The sequence below is a fragment of the Anolis sagrei genome, chromosome 2 (genome assembly GCF_037176765.1).
Source record: "Anolis sagrei isolate rAnoSag1 chromosome 2, rAnoSag1.mat, whole genome shotgun sequence".
NCBI lineage: Eukaryota > Metazoa > Chordata > Lepidosauria > Squamata > Dactyloidae > Anolis > Anolis sagrei.
This window is the reverse complement of record NC_090022.1, coordinates 134048582-134070491: the sequence shown is the minus strand read 5'-3', so window position 1 is coordinate 134070491 and position 21910 is coordinate 134048582. Positions and strand designations below refer to the sequence as shown.

At 42.0% G+C, this 21910-nt stretch overlaps 1 long non-coding RNA gene across 1 annotated transcript in view; it reads right to left on the bottom strand.

The window, feature by feature from the left end:
* LOC132768402 (uncharacterized) overlaps window positions 1–18863 on the bottom strand; it is a 118234-nt gene extending 99371 nt beyond the window's left edge. Inside the window, exon 1 of the long non-coding RNA XR_009630703.2 lies at window positions 17974–18863. This is a non-coding gene — a long non-coding RNA (uncharacterized lncRNA). The remainder of the gene's footprint in view (window positions 1–17973) is intronic.
* Window positions 18864–21910: the final 3047 nt, after the last annotated feature.

Sequence of the window (21910 nt, the reverse complement as noted above, 5' to 3'; positions counted from 1 at the left end):
TGTTATTGATGTGCCATTACTTGTATATTATGCTCTCATGGTTTTAAATTGTTATTGCTATTTTGATATGACTCTCTTTTTGCTCTGTTGTGAACCGCGTTGAGTCGCCTACGGACTGAGAAACTGCGGTATACAAGCAAAGTAAATAAATAAATAAATAAATAAATATAATCTCTGTAGTGATTTTTATTGTTTCATTAATTGCGCAATTTTCTAAAATATTTGAAAAGTATTATCATATATAATCCTGCATAAATCAGCTTTATATATAAGTTGAGGGCAGGTTGTAGGGCAAAATTATGGATTTTTATATGATCCATAGGTAAGTTGATGGTCATTTCACAGAAATGACCCTCAGCATCCATGTTACCTCTGGGGGCCAGCCACCCCAGCTGCGAGTGCCATTTTCCCACTTTTAGGTCCTCTTGGGATGGACTAAGCTCTTGCCTTTGCCACTCTCCTCAGAGAAGGGCATCAAGTCCATTTTTGGTAAGAGCTGAAGTACAATGCTCACACTGACCAGTGGATAAGTGGACCCAGTTTGGGGGGGGGGGGTGTTTTCTTTTGGCCTAAAATTCCATGAATTGTGTATTTCATATAATACAGATGCTGGGCATTCAAATAAAATGCCTGATCCAGATAGAAGTGGGGAATAAAAGTGTATACCAAATCTGTAAGGGAAAAAAGACCCCAGTCTATTTACAATTTTGAGAAAACAACTGTGTGTGTGTGTGGGTACCTACTTACCTATCCTCCCTCAACTTTGGCATAAGGCAAATACAGTGATCTTTTCTGTGTTTTAATTGTTGCTCTAAAAATAAATAGAAACACCCTTTAATTCTTCAGAGCCAGCATAAATCTTGAGAAGAGTATGCTTGAATCTGAATCCATAAGGTTTTCAAGTGTGTAAAGGGGGAGATGCGATCATATTTTTTTGGCTTTGTCCTCACATTTCCCTGTGTGGCAAACTCCAGTCTCTCAGTCCCAATCTATGTCCACTGAATAGCAAACTCTGAAGTGATGTTCTCCATATGTTTGCTTCAACAGAGGTAATATCCCTCTCCATTTGGCCAAAGGTCCTTCTCGATGTACAGCTGTGATTGGAATCATGTGGCCCATCATAGACTGTTGGTCTGCAACTGCCAGGATTCCTCACAATGCCTATGTCTTGAACCAAGACTGTCCAGAGTTGCAGTCCCTCACCACAGATGAGGAAGAACATTCTGCCCACATTTGCTTGAACACAAGCAGAGCGTACCCATTCAGCACTTGCTATTCCTTGTTGTTGTTAACTGCCATTAAGATGAATTCAGCTTATGGTAACCCCATAAATGAGATAACATGCAAGTCATCTATCCTCAATAGCCTTGCTCAGGCCTGCAGATTCATGACTGGGGCTTCCTTGACTGAGCTTATTCATCTGTAATGAGATCTTCCTCTTTTCTGCTAAATTCTACTTTACAAATTACACTGTGCTGCCATTTCCACTTCAGAGTCGGTAAAAGAAATCCACAAAATCACTCTCTGACCTGGGATTTTGCTCACAAAGTCAAATTCAAGTCTTTGGCTAGGTTTTGTGGTTTGTTGCTATAACCCTTCAATGTCACCTCCAACTCAACAGTAACCTTATTCTAGCAGAATTCCTTCACATCAATGTCCCCTGAGGCTAAGAAAGTGAGAGTTGCCAAAGGTCAACCAGCAACTTTCCACGACTGAGCAAGGATTTGAAGGCCAAATTGCTAGAATATCTTGGCTATTTTAGACACCATTTTGCATCTTTCCAAATTGTGATGTGTGTCACAGAAATTTGTTTTCATCACATTACTGATGATTATAATGCTGGTGATGCTTTCATCACTATTTTTCCCTACCAACTTCTCCCCCCCCCCCCCCAAATCATGGGATTATGGCACTGACAGAGATGTTCCAGCAGAGGTCTCCACAGTACTGTGTATACAGGATAGTCACTTGCATTCTCCTCACTCCGTAGCACTAGGCAGAGGAATCTTGCAGCACCTTTCAGACTAACGGTAAGATATTTGTAGCATAAGCAATCATAAACCATGTCTACATCAGATTGGAGACACTAATACATTGATAACTCTATAGGAATCTCTAGGTCCTCCAGCACAACTCTATATGATCTGCTGGGACTAGAAATGAGAGTAATGCCTTTTGGGCATACCTGTGGTTTCACATAACTATGGTCTGGTCAAGGGCATATTCCCTGGAGAAACAGGGATCTTAGCTGTATGTCTTTGAATAGTGCCATTGATTTTTTTTAATTCATGTTGAATAAAGTATCATAGAAATAAATTAAAATGACAACATCAAAATAAAATGGAGATACATCTCTACCAACAAGCTACATCTACATAAAAAGACAAAAAACAAACATTTCAACTTGATAAAGAAGAAAAAGAGAAAGAGAAGAAAAAGAAAAAAGGATAAAAGAGAAAGGAAAGAAGAAGAAAAAGTTGACTCCCCACTTTCCTACTTCTGCAGTCAATTTTTAAAATATAACCTACCATTGGTTTCATATTGATGGTGGCAGTATGTGCTTACAGTACTTCTCCTTAACACAGGGAGCGTGGCAGAGGATGACTCCAGAGGATTACCTAGTCTCGTATTCTCTTCTCACAACGATCAGCCAAAGATCCCTGGAGGCCCACAGAAGAACATGAGAACAACGGTACCCACTGAATCAGTGGTGTCTTTGGATGATTTTTTTTAAAAGTACATGCAGTAGCTAGACTTTAAAAAACCCTGCCTTTTCATCCTCCGTCAGAGAGTGACACAGTGGAAAGTGAGTTTTCAACTGATATCATCATATGTGCTCATGCTTGGCAACTGCTCTCAAACTTTTGCTCATTTGTAAGAACATGAACTGGACTTTTTTCTTACATACATGCCAATTTTGTATCAGTGGGAGTAAAAGGAGCATGTGTATTGAAGGAGGCAATTCCCTACTTACAGTTTGGAGCCTCACAAAAGTCTTGCTAGGCTTTTGGTTGCTGGGACTGCAGAGAAAGGGGCTGGCTGCTGTCAAGTTTTTAACTGGCTAATGCAATATGATTGTGAGCAAGATTGATTTTACAGGTCATATATTTTGAAAGACATGGTTAGGAAATTACTTGTGCTGCTGACAAGGAATGATACCAAGAGGAACCTGTAATATCCACTCCATAGAGGCCAATTTTGGTGCTGTCTTTTTACTCGTAGGCTTTACGAAAGCCAAGCCAAAAAGAGTCATTGCTCTTGTGGGTTTTTATTTGAGTTTATTCTTGTTAAATATGGGCCACAAATAAATCTTCTCGTATGACTTACCTTGTTCATGTTCTTGGATCATAAAAACCATTTACACAGGAGCTTTTTTTTTAAAAAAAAAAAAAGCTACTTTTGCAGGCTACGATTCCCAGACTTCAGTTAGCATGCAGTCAAAAAGGATTAAGACCAGTTTCTCTGTGTACTCATTTTTTAAGGAATTCCCACAGTTGATAGGAAAATGAAGAACCAGTACAATGCAAACCAGGTATCTGGGAGAAAATAATTAACATTACTTTGTCCCTGCTGGAAGTGAATAGTTTTGTTGTTGGAGACAAGTACAACACAACCGCTGAACGTCTCATCCATCTTTGAAGTCTTACGTGCCACCTTTCTTTCTCATATCATATGGCAAGAGTTCCCTGCAACATCAGTAACTTTACAAAAGACTAACTAAGGTATCTGGCTGCATAGTCTGTGTAGAGATACCTGGAATAAGAAAGGAGCCAGGGTTTCTCTCAGGAGTGGAGTAGATGACTCAGCAGCTCACAAAATGGGCTATCAAACATGTTAGGCACCAATTTATCAAACACCAACACACATCGGTTCTTCATCAATACAGAGACTGAACCACCTCAAGATAAGCATTGTAGACATGGGAAATTTGCTAGGTTTGTATCATGTTCCCTCCAGAAAGAACAGCAATGTGGTGTGGCTTTTCTGATGCTACTGCTAGTGTTACTTGTATCATTCTTCCTACAGTTTCAGTCATATATCACAATGCTTCAGTAGAAGTGCTTGAAGAAAAGAAGGGGAAGAAATCCAGACCAACTACTACTTTCATGACTTAGCTGAGCCAAGTAATTGTGACTGTTAGCATTGGCCATTGGTGTTTATCTCTGGAAGTGCAATAGTGCCAGTGCTAACTTGGAACCAACTTCCTTTTCATTCACATAAACAGTGAGTTCTTCTCCCATGAAGTTGGAAAAGAAGTGGTGTTTGGGTAGCTAATAGAAGCCCAGAAATGGATCAGGAGTCACACCAATGTGCTGGAGGAAAACAAGGAGATATGATTACTTTTTCCTGGGCCAGAGGCTCGATATATGCCACAGGACTCCCTTAAGGAGAGCTCCTTTTCTTCTTCCCACCTTCTTTTGGGGAAGAGGGGAAGCCTACATCTGTCAAACTTACTAATGAAGTCAATAGCCAAGACCTAATAATGGGGAAAAGTTGATTGACAGCCAGCACCTCCTTTGCCTAGAATACACCCCAACCTATTCTGTGCGTGTGTTCATGTGAGTTCACTCTTTCTTACATTGTCCCAGGAAGTCAAACACATAGAGCTTTGTCAATAACAGTTAAAACATTTAGAAAGAATGAGGAACTGGGAATATAGACAATACACCAAGAAAAGGTTTGGGTTGGCTGCCACACATTCTTGGACACTTGGATGGAGAAGCTGGAGGAACGCAAACACTATTTTCTGTTTGCAGTGCTGATTCTCCACACACTAAGTGTTGCCATCTGAAATATGGGACAAGATTCTTTAGCTTTAATGCTTCAATAATAGAGGAAAAAGTCAGAAGGTGATGCTTTTGGCACAAACAAAACTTGTAAATTTTTCCCCTTCTATAGAACTACTGAAAGAGTAGGAACCATGTCCCATATTTCACCTGGCAACTCTTCCCCCACTCAACACATACAGTGCTGGTCCAGTTATCCTGTGAAGTACCCTATAGAAATGCATAGTGGCCCAAAAGACATAATGGACTTCACCATCCCAGGTTTCTGTTTGAAATGGTCACCTGGGGCTCAGCAAGCACTAATGTGTGTTGCATAAAGTGATGGACCGTATAGTCACTACCACATAAATAGAAGCAATTTTCAAGGAAATAGATATGTTAAGTCTGCTCCAGGAGTGACCAGGGCGGGGGGATGAAATCTTAGAATACCTTTAAAACTAACCAAATTATTTCACCCAAAGTTCTTGTAGATTTCAGTTCTTCAGATATACATATTGAAGGGAATGTATTTCTTCTGTCAATCATAGCATTGTGTTCAATGGAGACTTCCAGAGTTTATTTGAGATTGAATGGGAATTTAAACATTTTGCCCTTTATGACTATAATGAACGTGTCAAATTTGCATGTAAACAAAAAAACAGGCATCTAGTAAACAATTTCAACAACATGAGATTCTCCCCACAGTGAGAAGTGATGAGGAAATCCAACTAAGTTTTCTTATCAATCACGATAAGGAATATTTTGAGATGTAAGAGAAAAGCCAGCACATGGCAGCCTGTATCCCATTGGCAGCCTCAACTTGACTAGGAGCATTAAATCAACTACTGAAAGATGACTCAACACTTAGGCCGATCAAAGTGGTAAAATGGATTAACTTTAGATGGGATTATGAATTGAATTCAGGCCATTGACTCCAGAAGTTATTGTGGTTTTACAGTCTTACTCCCCTTTTGTGTCCTCCTCCCAAAGACAGACCAAGGCTACAGGCAGGTCATTTTCCAATTGCCTCTTCCCCATAAAAAAAATACAAACATGTACAAAGCGCAGGCAGGGAGGAGGGACAGTCCTCACTCAGGCTGCCAACTGTTTCAACAAAGAAAGAAGTCTTGATTTATAGCTTGTCCGACAAATTTATCCACTATTATCATACAGAGAAGCGTAACCAACTATTTTATTATGGGGATATTTAGAACACACACTACTCTGTTTTGTTAAGATTGTTACTCTCCAGCACAAAGTATGTTTGTTTCCCTGCAGGGATGAAAATAAAGGGGGTTTTGTCTTGGTTTTTTTCCTCCACCCCCAACCCTTCGTCCTCTTTTTTGCGGGTCTGAACGAGAGTTTATTTGACACTCCAGGGAGCTTTGTGAGCAAAGTGCCTGAGGATAAATGCTCCCCTAAGAGTTATTTGGCGTTAGACAGAGGGACCCTCTTCAGAAGAGAATGGGGGGCTTGTTGAGATGAGGTGGGAGGGGGACAACCAGCGAAGAGATCCCGAGCAACCCTCACAGAAGGGTCTCTGTCCTGGACTTACAATAGACCAAGGCCTTAAAGACACCAAGTGTTGAGAGGCTGAGGTTTGGGGGGGGGGGGGAGGCGAGGGGGACAGACAACATTTCCCTTCTTTTAGAAGGATTTCTTCTTTGCTTTTTTTTTTTAAAAAAGAAACAATTGAAAAAGTTATAAAAGAGGGCCTTTTCCCATACATGTTTAGGAAGGATGAAAGGGGACCAGGGGTGTGGGGGGAGAGGGGAGAAGAAAACAAAATTTCATTCATGTTTCTGAACAGGGAGATTTCTATCCTCCCTATCTTGTAGCTCCCTTGGACTGTGTGTTCACAAGGAATCACCCTCTCTAAAACTGAGCCTACTTGAAATATATAAGAAGTGAGACGAGAGACTCTGGGGAGCATTAATTGGGAAATAATCCCATTTCCAGCAGTGAGCAAATCCAATATTGTCCTCTAAATTCAAAACAGGCAGGTGGCCCCTTCAGCTGGAGAAGGTGCTTAGTTTCCCATTATCCTAAAAAGATGGGTTTTAAGGGAGGAGAATCAGCCACGGCTAGGACAGATTTAAAGGCTGTCTTGAAGTGAATGTGGAGAAGTTCATAAATATTCCACCTGTCCTATAAAATGTTTCCTGGCTACAATGATGTCTTTTTACTGTGAATAAAATGTGTATGTGAACCAGCCATGAGAAGTGTTAGCCAATATTATATGTATTTTATGATATACGATTTGAAAATACTGCACTTTGACTCATGACACTGGAGACCCCAATGGCACAATGGATTAAACTCTTGTGTTGGCAGGACTGCTGACCGAAAGGTTGGTGGTTCGAATCTGGGGAGCAAAGTGCACTCCCATCTGTCAGCTCTAGCTTCGCATGCAGGAACATGAGAGAAGCCTCCCACAGGATGGTAAAACATCCGGGCACCCCCCCTCCCCGGGCAACGTCCTTGCAGACAGCCAATTCTCTCACACCAGAAGCAGCTTGCAGTTTCTCAAGTCGCTTCTGACAGACACAAAAAAAAACCCTCATGACACCACAGAAGGCGGGCTCCTTCCAATCCCTCTGAATGCCTCCCTATGTCACTCTTTTTTTTAAAAAAAATCCCTAATATTGTACAGTAAAGTAGCCTAGAAGTCTTGAACTAGTTCTCATGAGATTTTAGCTGACAGAATGCATATTGATTTTCTGATCAGATAGAAAAAAAGAGCTCCAGCAACATATAAAATCATAGTAAATAAAAAAACACGATTAGAATCTCATGTGCAACTACTCTGTTTGTGATGCTTTGCAGATGGATTCTAATGCATTATTGATGGAGTGAGGCAAAAAGGTTTGCAATTGTGTTCAAAGAGCCTCAGAAATGGAGTATGTCCCAATGGGACAAGATCCTAACTGTAGGCCTGTCCTCTTTGCTTTTCCTTTTCAATAAAAATGGAACCTCCTTCGGAATGCTATGAAAAAAATCCTTCAGTGAATCTGATAACTGCATTTTTCAACACTACTAAAAGTCTTCCCAATACTACCTCATGTTCAGATTCCATGAAAAACCAAACCTGCCTTTGAGTGCAAGGAGGAGATGTGCCCAAAGGAGCAATGTTGGTAAGAGTGGCAGGGCGCCGCCCTGTCATTGCTGGTTGCATCCCACAAGGAAACCAATGCTATACATTTGGTGTAACATACACCAGTGGATGGAAGTGGCTCCAAACACATTTGTGTATGGCAGGAAAAGAGGGGCTAGTCACTGGCTTTGTTACAGGAAAAGGGAATACGCTGAAATTTACGCACAAGATCAGTCCTACCATTAGGCAGAAAGAGACAACTGTCTCAGGGGAGGATGCTGGGAAATGTCATGGCAGCTACTCAATTGCCTCACCTAAGATCTCAAGCCATTCCTACCACTGAGACCCCTTCCACACAGCTGTATAAAATTCACATGAACTGGAATATATGGCAGTGTGGACTCAGATAACCCACCTCAAGGCAGACATTGTGGCTTACCTGCCTTGATATTCTTGGTTATATGGCTGTGTGGAAGGACCCTGAGAGTGCATACATCCCACCCTACCTCAAACTAACATGCTGATTCAAATTGGGGTGGAGTATAATATTTCAGCAGCTAACAGACTAATTGGTTTCTTCTTGAGGAACAACAACAGTTGGTGTATTATAGTGGTTTAATATCCAAGACTCATTATCTGGGAGACCAGGGTTCAAACAACAGCCAACAGCACCAATGGGGCAGGGCACAGTCTTGTCCTTCGCCTCAGATAACATAATGTCTTGGGCCAGTATTACTAGTGAATAAGTTTGTCAGGCTTTGAGAGAGGCAGCAAGATGCACAACAGAAGACAGAACACAATATACAGCAAGATCCTATAAAGATCTACTAAAAGTAAATCTTATAGCAATCTGAGGTAGGAGCGCACATGACTGCACACTCAAAAAGTAGAAAGTCAACAGACAGATGAAGGCTGCTGTCTGAGTGTTATAGTAAGGTGTTCTTTCTTTCAGAGATGGATGAAGGAAAACTTTGGATTTCACTTCAGGTAATAAATTGACTTAGACTAGCATCAGCTCCAAGTAAAAAATGCATTACAGAATCTAGTCTGTTCCAGGACTGCTGGCATAATTGACATTATCTACAGTGGAACTCCCCATAAGATAACTACTTAAAGGCTAAACTGGAATCTAAAGGCAACTTCCAATTCTACCTCTTGCACAGCAGGCAGTACAAAGGCTGGGTTTTCTCCTTTCTCACTATGCATCCGTTATTAGATTAGAGAGATTGTTCTAGTGCTTCCTACATAGGAAAAGACTACCATCAACCAAAATTCAAGAACGGTCTATATTTTCAATTTAGCACTGATAGAGACAACAAATTATATGGCTTGATTGCAAGCAGAAATACATCCTTTTCTATGTGATACTCACTTCTGTATTACATCCTAATGTGGCAAAAATTGAATGGTACAGAGATATTTTGAAACAGAGGTGTTCAGGCTTAGCATGTTCCTGCCAGATAATAATTCCTTACACATGTCTCCTTCCATTGTGAACATTTATTCCTTCGGATGTTTTGATTTGTGACCCTGACTCCACCCCCATCCAGTATGGTCATTTATTTATTTATTTATTATTTGAACTTATAAGGGATTATAGGAGCTATTTCGTCTTCTGAAATATAGCCTACAGCTGGGGATGATAGATGGGGTTGTAGGCAACTAAATCTGGAAGATGTCACACTGGTGAATACAAGGCTGGCTTTCACAGCAAAAAGCCTGGGATACTCAATTGCGCAGAGGACCAATGTGCTACCCTAGAAATACACACAGAGACAAGTTAGAATTATTGCATTAAGAGGCACCTGCAACAGTGCACCTGCTGCTGAAGCAACAACATTTAGGAGGCTCTGACAGAACTGGTTAATAACTACAAACCTTCCTCTGTGGATAACATATACTGACAATTACCTATCAGTAAATGTAAACATTGGAGAAGAAGAAATAACTTTTATTTGGTACTATTCTGCTTCTTATAAAATGCATTCTGGAAGAACAGTGAAAAAATGATGTACCTCCTCAAAATCTGCAAATATCATAAGAATCTGCAGCTGAATATTGATGCTGAATCAGAAGATTGTGTTTTTCTGTTACTTGCCTTGTAGCAATTGGCTGTTCTTTTGTGAGTTTAGGGCTTGAAAAATTACAAATTCTACTTATAACTGCAGTCCAAAGCTTAATTTTTTCAATGGTAAATATGGTTTTATTAACTTTTATATTGAATCTGCTTATAATCAATTCACTGATCTCATCATCTGGATCTAATTATAGTTTGCTGGATCGTCTAGAATCAGTTCAGAATGCCCAAATGTTGTGAATTAGACCAGTTAACTATATGAATAGAAGTGTATCATACATTTACAGCCATCTGCTTCCTGATCAACAGGGCGAACAAACTCCTGTCGCTAGCACAATAAGTGTGGATTGGGAGACTTTCACAGTTTCTACATATTCCCCAAAACTAGTGAATACATAGTGGTCATGAATATGAACCAGTCATGAATGTATTACTATATGTTATACATTTGTAATTGCCTCAGTAAAATGTTTTACCTATATCTATTTTAGGAGCCCCCAGTGGTTAAAGCACTGAGTTCCTAAACTTGTTGACTGAAAGGTCGCAGGTTCGAATCTGGGGAGCGATGTGAGCTCCCGCTGTCAGCCCCAGCTTCTGTCAACCTAGCAGTTCGAAAACATGCAAACGTGAGTACATCAATAGGTACCACTCAGGAGGGAAGGTAACGGCGCTCCATGCAGTCATGGACCTTGGAGGTGTCTATGGACAACGTTGGCTCTTCGGCTTAGAAATGGAGATGAGCAACACATCCCAGAGTTGAGCATGACTGGACTTAATGTCAGAGGAAAACCTTTACCTTTTTATGTTTATTTTATTTCATTTATCTGCCACTTTTTCCCCAGATTGGTGCCCCTTTTCCCAGTTCCTCAGACTTTATATATGAAAGCCACAGCAAAAAAAGGGGAAAAGGGGAAAAAAGAGGGAAACAAAGAATAAAAATCAAATGAATTGTTCTGTAAGCAAGTGTAAACTTCATTGCAATAAAAACGGCTCAGGAATTCAGATCCAGGGCCCTTTCCTCTTCTCCCCACTACCCAAATAACACTGCCTCGGGATTACTATCCATGGACAATGTTTCACTCATAACTCCAGGGAAGCAGTGTGGAATGCGATCCCAGTCTACAGCAATCACTTTTTAAGGCAGAGCCAGAGACAAAGAGGTACTTTGACACATTGTTCACTGGCTGCAAATGCAAATACAGAAAGCTGATTTAGGATAACAACTCACAGTGACTCCTGACAACTCAGTAACCATCTCTGATTATCAGCATCCCTTGTAAATTAAGTGGCTTAACCCATTTACAGATAAATAGTTTTGATAAAGCAAGAAGAAGGCACACAACTGAGAAGATGTACAGGAATAATATTTTTTAAGAAACTTTATTTCTAGACCACCCTCTCTTCCCAGAAGGACTCATGGCAAGTGAATTTTCACCTCAAAAAGGCTTAAATGCAAAACCCAAGTACAAACTTTTATACGTGATGTCTTTATGGAGGACATGGTTAATGATACAGTTTAATATTCACTCAACTATACAATGATGGATGGGTGAACCAGCCACAACAACTTAATCAAATATTTAAACAGATTCCATTGTTCAGTTTAGCATGTTGGATTGACATCACAACTGGCAGTTTGGTGTCTTACTCAAGTTGTTATGTGATGCAAATCAGTCAGTGTTTGACATGTGAAAATTGCATATATGTGGGAGACTGTCTGCTATAAACCCCAAAACTAACTCATTCAGGCTTCATTAGGAACCTTAGAGAATGCTATATCAGAGAGAAATGGTTAGACTAAAATGAAATGCCAACATTACTGCAATATACCTTTTCCAAAACCTCAAGCACAACATACTTCTGACATGGTTTAGTACTATTTCATTAGAACTATTTCATTAGGAGCTCCCCGTGGCACAATGGGTTAAACCCTTGTGCCAGCAGGACTGCTGATGGAAAGGTCGGCAGTTCAAATATAGGGGGCAGGGTGGGCTCCCATCTGACATCTCCAGCTTCCCATGTGGGGGCATGAGAGAGGCCTCCCACAGGATGGCTACACATCCAGGCATCCTCTGGGCAACATCCTTGCAGACGCCCAATTCTCTCACACCAGAAGTGAATTGCAGTTCAAATCTAGGGAGCAGGGTAAGCTCCCATCTGTCATCTTCAGCTTCCCATGCGGGGACATGAGAGAAGCCTCCCACAGGATGGCAACACATCCAGGCATTCTCTGGGCAAAATCCTTGCAGACGGCCAATTCTCTCACATCAGAAGTGAATTGCAGTGTCAATTCATTTGTGACACACACAAAAAACCTAGAACTAAAAATTCCTCAGCAATTACAGAAGGCTTGTAGTTTATCCTTTTTTCAAACCTACACACACAAGGAAAAAGACTAAGTGGGGGTGTCCCTTTGATACTGGAGGGTACAATGCTCTCTTCAAATCTGGAACACTAATTTATGCAATCTTTTTATAGTGTGTAATGCACAGGTGACTTAAGTCTAGATAGTGCTGTGAGTGTAATAGATTATTCAGAAAGGTGCATATATGGAATGGGGAAAGTGGATTTTGTTTACTTTTTACATTTTTGTGAATTATCCCACAATCCAAGCTTCAAAAAGATTTGAGTTGTTGGAATGAAACTGGCATCCTTCATACAAAGCAAAGTTGTCTTCCATATGGTCTACTCAATTTGATGAAACCATATTGTTCCACTAATGAAATTGCTTTCATGTGGGGCCTGAGAATGCAAGAGTTTCCTTTCTCTACTATATGCAGGAAAGGATAAAGCAGTGGAGAATCAGCAATGTTGCCCTGTTCTGAACCTTGCACCTTCTGAAATGGAGAATGATCACCAAGTCTATATCCCAAAATGCATTGCACCCAATACCTACACATATACCAGTGGTTCATTTGGTCTGCAATCTCCATCACTAGGCCAGTTTTACCAGCAGGCTTCATGGACACACAATCTAACATAATTTAAGGACTATTTTTCATTCTCCCGCATTTCCGTAATCTAACAAAAAGTGCTTGGGGAACTCTAAGCATTGGTATTAGTTCCTCCTCAAGAAAGCACTACTCAACTGTGAATTCAATTTCACATCCAGACATCCATTAAGAAGCCTTTCACAAACATGAATTACATGAATGATACCCAAAACAATGCTCAGGTTTTTAAACAGAACCTGGTAAAATGTGATATGATTTCACAGATTGCAGCAATGGCACCATTAGCTTTCTTGACATGAACTGATTCCCCAGGTAATACTATTTTTCAAGTCAAAACAGTTACAAGACATAACAATTGTGCTGAAATGCTCTAAAACCGCAAAACTGTAAATGGGAGGGGGGAGATATTCATGCATGCTTTCTTTGAACTGCCAACACAGTTTGTCAGTGAGAGTAAACAATAAATGTTAGCATTAAAAGTCTAATATTTTCCCCATTTTTGTAATCTCACCCTTGTTTCCTTTTCAATTCTTTCACACAGAGCAGTACCTAGTTAAAGACAATCTTGGGCAACACACTTCAACATCTCCATCACAAAACATCTCCAGGACAGTATTTATTCAGTGGGTTGTTGTAGGTTTTTTGGGCTGTATGACCATGTTCTAGAAGCATTCTCTCCTGACATTTTGCCTGCATCTATGGCAGGCATCCTCAGTGGTTGTGAGCCCAAAAACCTGCAACAACCCAGTGATTTCGGCCATGAAAGTATTAGACAATACAGGATGCTTGCCATAGATGCAGGCAAAACGTCAGGAGAAATGCCTCTAGAACATGGCCATATAGCCCGAAAAAACCCACAAGAACTTAGTGATTCCAGCCATGAAAGCCTTCGACAATACAATACAGTATTTATTCACATTCTGTATAGCATTTGAAACTTCCCACCTTGCACCTGTTGATATTCGGCAGTGTAAACCCAATTTTTAGAAGGCACTGCTGAACAAGAACCTGCAAAATAGTGTTGAAGGGCCATAGCTTTCACAGAGAAGGTCAGCTCTCTTCTGAGAGCACACTTGCACAAACCCTTGGCTTCCTTTTTGTGTGATGATCTGACCTATCCGTTCAAGCGAGAAAACTAAGAGCTTTATTTTCTCAAACAAGAAAGTTAAGAGTGTTATTTACTTTCAGCAAACTCATAAAAAGAGGCAGCTTGAGCAGTCAATGACACCTGAGGGGTTCGGGGATTTGTGTGCCTCTGAAATTTCAACACTTCTGGCAGTGAAAGTTTGCCATATTGAGAAATTCTGCCACAGATAACAGACCAGAAGATGTTCCACATATAAAATGAATCTCCCAGGAAATGTTCAACAGAAGTATTTTTGCAGAAAACTATTTGTCTTATGCAATTATTCAAAATCAAACACTGCAATACCAGAGTGATAAAACCTTCACAATAAAAGTAGACATGAAAGATGAGTATGTATAGATTTTCACTCCGTATCACGTGCATACAGGTTTCACAAAGGTATGAGGCAGGAAAAACCCATTACATTTCAAGATTTCTGGAGAGTGACTGAGAACTGCTAAACCAAACAATATGTCCTGTGTGATTTTGCTGCTATGAATTACTTCATAACCCAACAGATTCCTTTACAGCAGAAAAGGATGCATATATTTCCTATTTTCCAAGTACATCTTTGTGTATTTTCATGTAAGCACTTTGTTTGAGTGGCAAGCTGATCATTTCAGGCAGGGCATCCTTTAAATGCAAGTTCCAAATGTTTCTTTTTATCACAGTCAATACATCCAACTCCTTACACTAGAGATAAGTAACCTGCTGCCCATATCACTGCCAATGTGTCCAAGGGAGATGGGAAGTGGGCCTAAGAGCCACAGGTTTCCCACCCCTGCCCTATGACAAAGAAAAGTTTGGCAACTCTCCACTAAAGTTCTGTTTCCACTTGGAAAAGATTATGCAGCTATCTTGAAAATGGGAGGTTCACTTGCCTTTGTGAGAAACACACATATGAGTTCCAGGAAAGGAGCTCAGAAAGAAAAGAAAATGAAAACAAGTAATACAGTTCACTCCCATTCCCATGTTGACACTGCCTAACATTTTGTACTGACAGTGAATGGCTCTGTATAATGTCACAAAGGAAGGGATTAGTACACCAACAGGAGCCCCTGGTGACACAGTGGGTTAAACCCTTGTGCTGGCAGAACTGCTGACCAAAAGGTCTATGGTTCAAATCCAGGGAGCAAGGTAAGATCCTGTCTGTCAGCTCCAGCTTCTCATGCAGGGACACGAAAGAAGCCTCCCACAGGATGGTAAAATATCTGGGCATCCCGTGGACAACGTCCGTGCAGATGGCCAATTCTCTCACACCAAAAGCAACTTGCAGATTCTCGTCGCTCCTGACATGAAAAAAGTACACAAATAGAAATTTCACAACCTTGACTAATTGGATGAAATGTATGCGGTTTACAGAAGAACTTGCACAGGCGTACCTAGAATAACCCAGGTGTTCTTTGGATCTATCCTAGAATGTCCATCACACCATTTAAGCTAATGGACTTCTCTCTGCCACTGACAACACAACTTTCAAGGTAGAATTGTACCTTGACAGAAGAGCAAAAAATGCATTCCAGCATATGAAAGATACTATTTTTAGCCTCTGGAAAAATGGAAGAGATGAACAAAGATCACAACAATGACTATATATATATATATATATATATATATATATTGAACCCTGAACTGTCAAATTAATGATTTGCAAACAATTTTGAAATACTTTGTGGCCAGAGAACTGTACTATCCATAAATAAATCAATAAGCCTAGGTAGGAAATGATGACAGGAGAGCAACACACACTTGCAGACACTGCTTTGATCAGCCTGCAAATAACATCCCTTTACATATATTCTAAAAACACCAGAATTGTGTAAAAGGATGTGGTGGAAGTCTCTTGATCAAATGACAGCTTCCCATTACAAGTGTGGAAGAGAGCAGGGGAGGAGACAGGAAAGGAGCACAAAGCCAGATCTGCATCCAACAAAGCAGAATGCATCCAGGAAAGCTTATGTTCCAAACTGCTTTCTCCTGATAGTCAGTCCCAGTGATGCTTCACGTGCCAATACAAGACCAACATGGGCTATGTCTTTCTCCAGGACAGAGCTGCTGCTGGTGGTGGTAGTGGTGGTGCTATCAGACAAGCAACTCTGGGCCTCTCCTCTGTCTTGGCAGGTGAGTCACTTCAGTGCAGAAGGAGGCTGAGGGAGGAATCCCCACACCTTGGCTGGAAGGCACATGAAAATATATCCCAGTGGGAAGAAACTGCTGACTTCACTGAGGGGGGAGGGCTGGGAGAGGATGTGCTGGCCACAGCAATGAAAACAAAGGCTGATTATATAGGGAAGAGAGCAGGCTAAAGCAACCATTCGAGCCCATTAACCCAGAGGAAGGACTTGGTATTAAGTTACAGAGCAGAGTTAACAGCACCTGAGCCCCCAGAGATTGATTTTTGAAAAATACAGCAAGGGCAGAAAGACCATCAAGATCTCTATGGGAAAGGGACACAGGAGGGGGTGTGTGTGGAGAAGAGGAATCCCAGTGTTTAACCCCTGGAGATGTTTCTACAACACTGAGGATAAGGTCAAGGTCTCAGAAACAAGCCAGCCAGTCATGGCAAGAGACAAAGTCTTAGAATCATGGGATCCTAGAATGAGAGAGTTGGAAGAGACCACGTGGGCCATATTGTCCAACTCCCTGCGATACAGGGAAAGCACAATCAAAGTACCCCTGACAGATGGCCATCCAGCCTCTGTTTAAAAGCTTCCAAGGATGGAGCTTCCACCACACCACAAGGCATCTTTTAAAGGCATCTTCAGCAGAAACCCATTTAGATTCCAGTTCTTCTGGAGTAAGGCTCAACTCTGAAGCCAGCCCTTGGAGGTGGTTCAGGCAGTCACTTTAAAACAATGTTTCTCAACTTGGGGGTTGGGACCCCAGAGGGGGGGGTCGCAAGGGGGTGTCAGAGGGGCTGCCAAAGACCATCAGAAAACACAGTCTTTTCTGTTGGTCATGGGGGTTCTTTGTGAGAAGTTTGGCCCAATTCTATCGTTGATGGAGTTCAGAATGTTATTTGATTGTAGGTGAACTATAAATCCCAATAACTACAACTCCCAAATGTCAAGATCTATTTTCCCCAAAGTCCACCAGTGTTCACATTTCGGCATATTGAGTATTTGTGCCAAGTTTGGTCCAGATCTATCATTGTTTGAGTCCACAGTGCTCTCTGGATGTAGGTGGACTACAACTCCAAAACTCAAGGTCAATGCTCACCAAACCCTTCCAGTATTTTCTGTTGGTCGTGGGAGTTCTGTGTGCCAAGTTTGGTTCAATTCTACCATTGGTAGCATTCAGAGTGCTCTTTGATTGTAGATGAACTATAAATCCCAGCAACTACAACTCCCAAATGACAAAATCAACTCCCCCCATCCCCACTAGTATTCAAATTTGGACATATCGGGTATTTGTGCCATATTTGGTCCCATGAATGAAAATATATCCTGCAGATCAGATATTTACAATACAATTAATAACAGTAGCAAATTTACAGTTGAAGTAGCAATGAAAATAATTTTATAGTTGGGGGTCATCACAATATGAGGAACTGTATTTAAGGGTTGTGGCATTATGAAGGTTGAGAACTACTGCTCTACAGCATCATCCTTTGGAGTTTGATTTCTTCCATGACAAGAGAGGATCTGCCAACTTTACAGCTAGGCAGTTTTCTCATAGGGTGCATCTACATTGTAGAATGAGGGCAGATTGAGCCCACTTTAACTACCATGGTGTAAGACTATGGGATCCTGTGAGCTGTAACTGGGTGAGGCACCAACACTAGATGGAAGAGAAGGCAAAAGAGCTTGTCAGAGCTCCAGCTCCCACGATCCCACAGAGCTGGACTTCATTCAATCCCCAGCATGGATGGAAGCATCCATCATATTGGATCCCACTCTGAAACTCTGCAGATAGATATTGGAAAGGAACAGAAGGCAATGGGGACTTCTCCTTACCTTGAGCACCTCCTTGGACAAGAGTCTGCTTTGGGGGATTATATTCCATATTAGGGAGGAAAAAAACACTATTTGGTGCGAGACAACCATCCAAAACGGGGAAGAGCTTCACATCCTTGGAAGAAGAAAAAGGAAAAAGGCCAAAGAATAATCCTGGTTGGAAGAAGGTCCCGTGCGCTTCATCTGGAGCTGGAAGGAGCAAGGAGAGCCTTCCCATCACCCAGGAGGCATCCGGCTCAGTTTGGTTTCCACGGGTCCAAGCGGTGAAGGAGATGGAGGGGCAAGTCTCAATTCTATCCGTTTTCTGCTCCGTTTGTGGGATTGGGAAGATTTGGAGGAAGAGCAGCTCTCTCCGCAGTTGCTTCCTTCCACCATCTGGAGCATTCCAGCTCTGCTCTGCTTGTCAAGCCCTCCCAAGTGAAGCCAAATCCCATCCGGAGAGAAGGCAAAGCCGCCTGTCCGCAACATCCCGGGACGCTCCTTCTTCTCTCTCTCTCCCTCTCTCCTTCTCTCTCTCTGCAAAAGCAGCCTCCCGCCTCCGACTGCCTCTTCGCAAGCCATTCCTCCCTTTATATACCTTTCCTTGCCGTGGAGCACCATGGGAGTCGTAGTTCTTGCTTCCCTCCCTCTCACACGCTCTCTCCCCCTCACGGTGCAGCTGCACTGCCTTGGCTCAAGGCTAGAGAATTACAGGATTTGGAGACGTTTGTCCTTTCTCCGCCTGAGAGCTTCAACTACAACAAACTACAGAGCCCAGGATTCCATCAGGATGGAGCCAGGGCGCTTGAAGTGGAGTCCAAGTGCTGTAATTCTGCAGTGTGGACGCACCTTTGGATGCTCAATAACCAAAGTTTTCGACCTAAAGAGATCGTGCTTGGTTTACGCGGAGCCCGTCTTCATCATCTGGTCGATCAACATCATTTTAGTCGCCCTCCTTTGGCATGTGTCCAGAGGAGGGCGACAAAAATGATCAAGGGTCTGGAGAACAAGCCCTATGAGGAGTGGCTTAAAGAGCTGGGCATGTTTAGCCTGAAGAAGAGAAGGCTGAGAAGAGACATGAAGAGGGCCATGTATAAATACCTGAGAGGAAGTCATAGGGAGGAGGGAGCAAGCTTGTTTTTTGCTGCCCGGGAGACTAGAATGCAGAACAATGGCTTCAAACTACAAGAGAGGAGATTCCATCTGAACATGAGGAAGAACTCCCTAACTCTTAGAGCTGTTCAGCAGTGGAACTCTCTGCCCTGGAGTGTGGTAGAGGCTCCTTCTATGGAAGCTTTTAAACAGAGGCTGGATGGTCGTCTGTCGGGGATGCTTTGAATGCAATTTTCCTGCTTCTTGGCAGGGGGTTGGACTGGATGGCCCATGAGGTCTCTTCCAACACCATGATTCTGTGATTCTATACTCCACTTGCCTGCAGCTCTGAGGCAACCAAAGAGAAATCTAAAGGTACATCAACACTAGTTTTTCTCAACCTTCCTAATGCCGCAGCCCCTCATGTTGTGGTGACCCCCAACCATAACATTATTTTCGTTGCTACTTCATAACTGCTACTGTTATGAATCGTCATATAAATATCTGATCTGCAGGATGTATTTTCATTCACTGGACCAGATTTCACACAAATACACGATATGCCCAAATTTGAATATTGGTACAGTTGGGGGGGGGGGGTTGATTTTGTCATTTGGGAATTGTAGTTACTGGGATTTATAGTTCACCTACAATCAAAGAGCATTCTGAACTCCACCAGTGATGGAATTGAACCAAACTTGTCACACAGAACCCCCCATGACAGAAAATACTGGAAGCGTTTGATGGGCATTGACGTTGAGTTCTGGAGTTGTAGTTCTCCTACCTCAAGAGAGCACTGTGGACTCAAAACAATGATGGATCTGGACCAAACTTGGTATGAATATTCAATATGCCCCAATGTGAATACTGGTGGAGTTTGGGAAAATAGACCTTGACATTTGGGAGTTGTAGTTGCTGGGATTCATAGTTCACCTACAATCAAAGAGCATTCCAAACTCCACCAGCGATGGAATTGAACCAAACTTGGCACACAGAACTCCCATGACCAAGAGAAAATACTGGAAGCGTTTAGTGGGCATTGACCTCGAGTTCTGGAGTTGTAGTTCACTTACATCCAGAGAGCACTGTAGACTCAAACAATGATGGTACGAATACTCAATATACCCAAATGTAAACACTGGTGGAGTTTAGGGAAATAGACCTTGACATTTGGGAGTTGTAGTTGCTGGGATTTATAGTTCACCTAAAATCAAAGAGCATTCTGAATCCCACCAACAATAGAATTGGACCAAACTTCACACACAGAACCCCCATGATGAACAGAAAATACTGGAAGCATTTGGTGGCCGTTGACCTTGAGTTCTGGAGTTGTAGTTCAGAATGCACTGTGGGCTCAAACAATGATGGATCTGGACCAAACTTGGTACAAATACTCAATATGCCCCAATGTGAATACCTGTGGCATTTGGGGAAATAGACCTTGACATTTGGGAGTTGTCGTTGCTGGGATTTATAGTTCACCTACAATCAAAGAGCATTCCAAACTCCACCAGCAATGGAATTGGACCAAACTTCCCAGACAGAACCCACATGACCAACAGAAAATACTGTGTTTTTGATGACCTTTGGCAACCTCTATGACCCCCAGGTTGAGAAACACAGGTTTAAGCAGAGCCTGTCCTCATCATCTGGTTGGTCCACTTGCCTGCAGCTTTGACCCAACCAAAGATAAATCTAAGGGTGCGTCTACACTGTAGGAAGAATGCAGTTTGTGCCACTTTATTTGTCATGAATCAGTGGTATGGAATCATGGGTGCTGTAGTTTTACAAGGCTTTTGCCATCCTTCAGCAAAGAGTGCTGGTGCCTCACTAAACTGGAACTCTCTTCATTCCCTAGTATTGACCCAGGGCAGTCTCTGGTTGCTTCTGGGTTAAGAGAATCGGCCGTCTACGAAGACGTTGCCCAGGGGACACCCGGATGTCTTGCAATCCTGCGAGGAGGCTTCTCTCATGCCCCCCTCCCCCTCCCCTGACCACCTGCTGCAATGCACCCTGAGCCCTGCCACATGCACGATGGAGGACCTTCTTGCGGCAACCCCAGAGGCACTCCAAGTGGCCAGATACTGGTCAAAGGACATTTAACCAAATACCAAATTTGCAAAATCTGTGTGGGTTTTTTTCCTTTCTTTTTTTCTTTTTCTTTTTAATCTCTGTGTTTGTTTTGCTCTGTTAGAATTGTAATACAATGGTTGCTGATGACACAATAAATAAATAACCCAGGGCAGTGAAAGTGGTGTCAAACTGCATTGATTTGACAGTGTAAATGACAATGTGCCAGATGATAAAAGCTTCATTCTTTCTCTAGTATTTTTCTTTCTTTCTTTTCCAATAGTACCATAGCAGCTATGACCATAACTCCTTTTAGCTCAATGCCAGATGCATGTCAGACTAAAGACGAGGTCCAGAAGATGAATCCTGAACCTCCTCTTTAGTCTGACATGCATCTGTCACCCAATGCTGGGTTTGATTTTAAAATGACACAGGATGGTGGCGGTGGTATGATCCAGAAGCAGGCCATACATTTGGTCACGGTTGAAAATTGATCCACATTTCATTGATATGATATTATTACTCCACTTTAACTCTGGGGCTGCACCCTGAGGAATTTTTGGGCTTGTAGTTTAGTGGGGCCCAAGAGCTCTCTCTGGCAAAGAAATCTAAATTGTCTGCACTGAACTGCAGATCCCAGCATTCTGTAGGATATTGCCATGGCAACCAAAGTGAAGCAATAGCAGATTAAAATGCAGCATGATAGAGAGCCCCTGCCAAACAAAATATTGTATTGTCTGGATAACAGATAAGATAGTTGCAGAGTTCCCCCAATGTCCACAGATCTAATCCATAT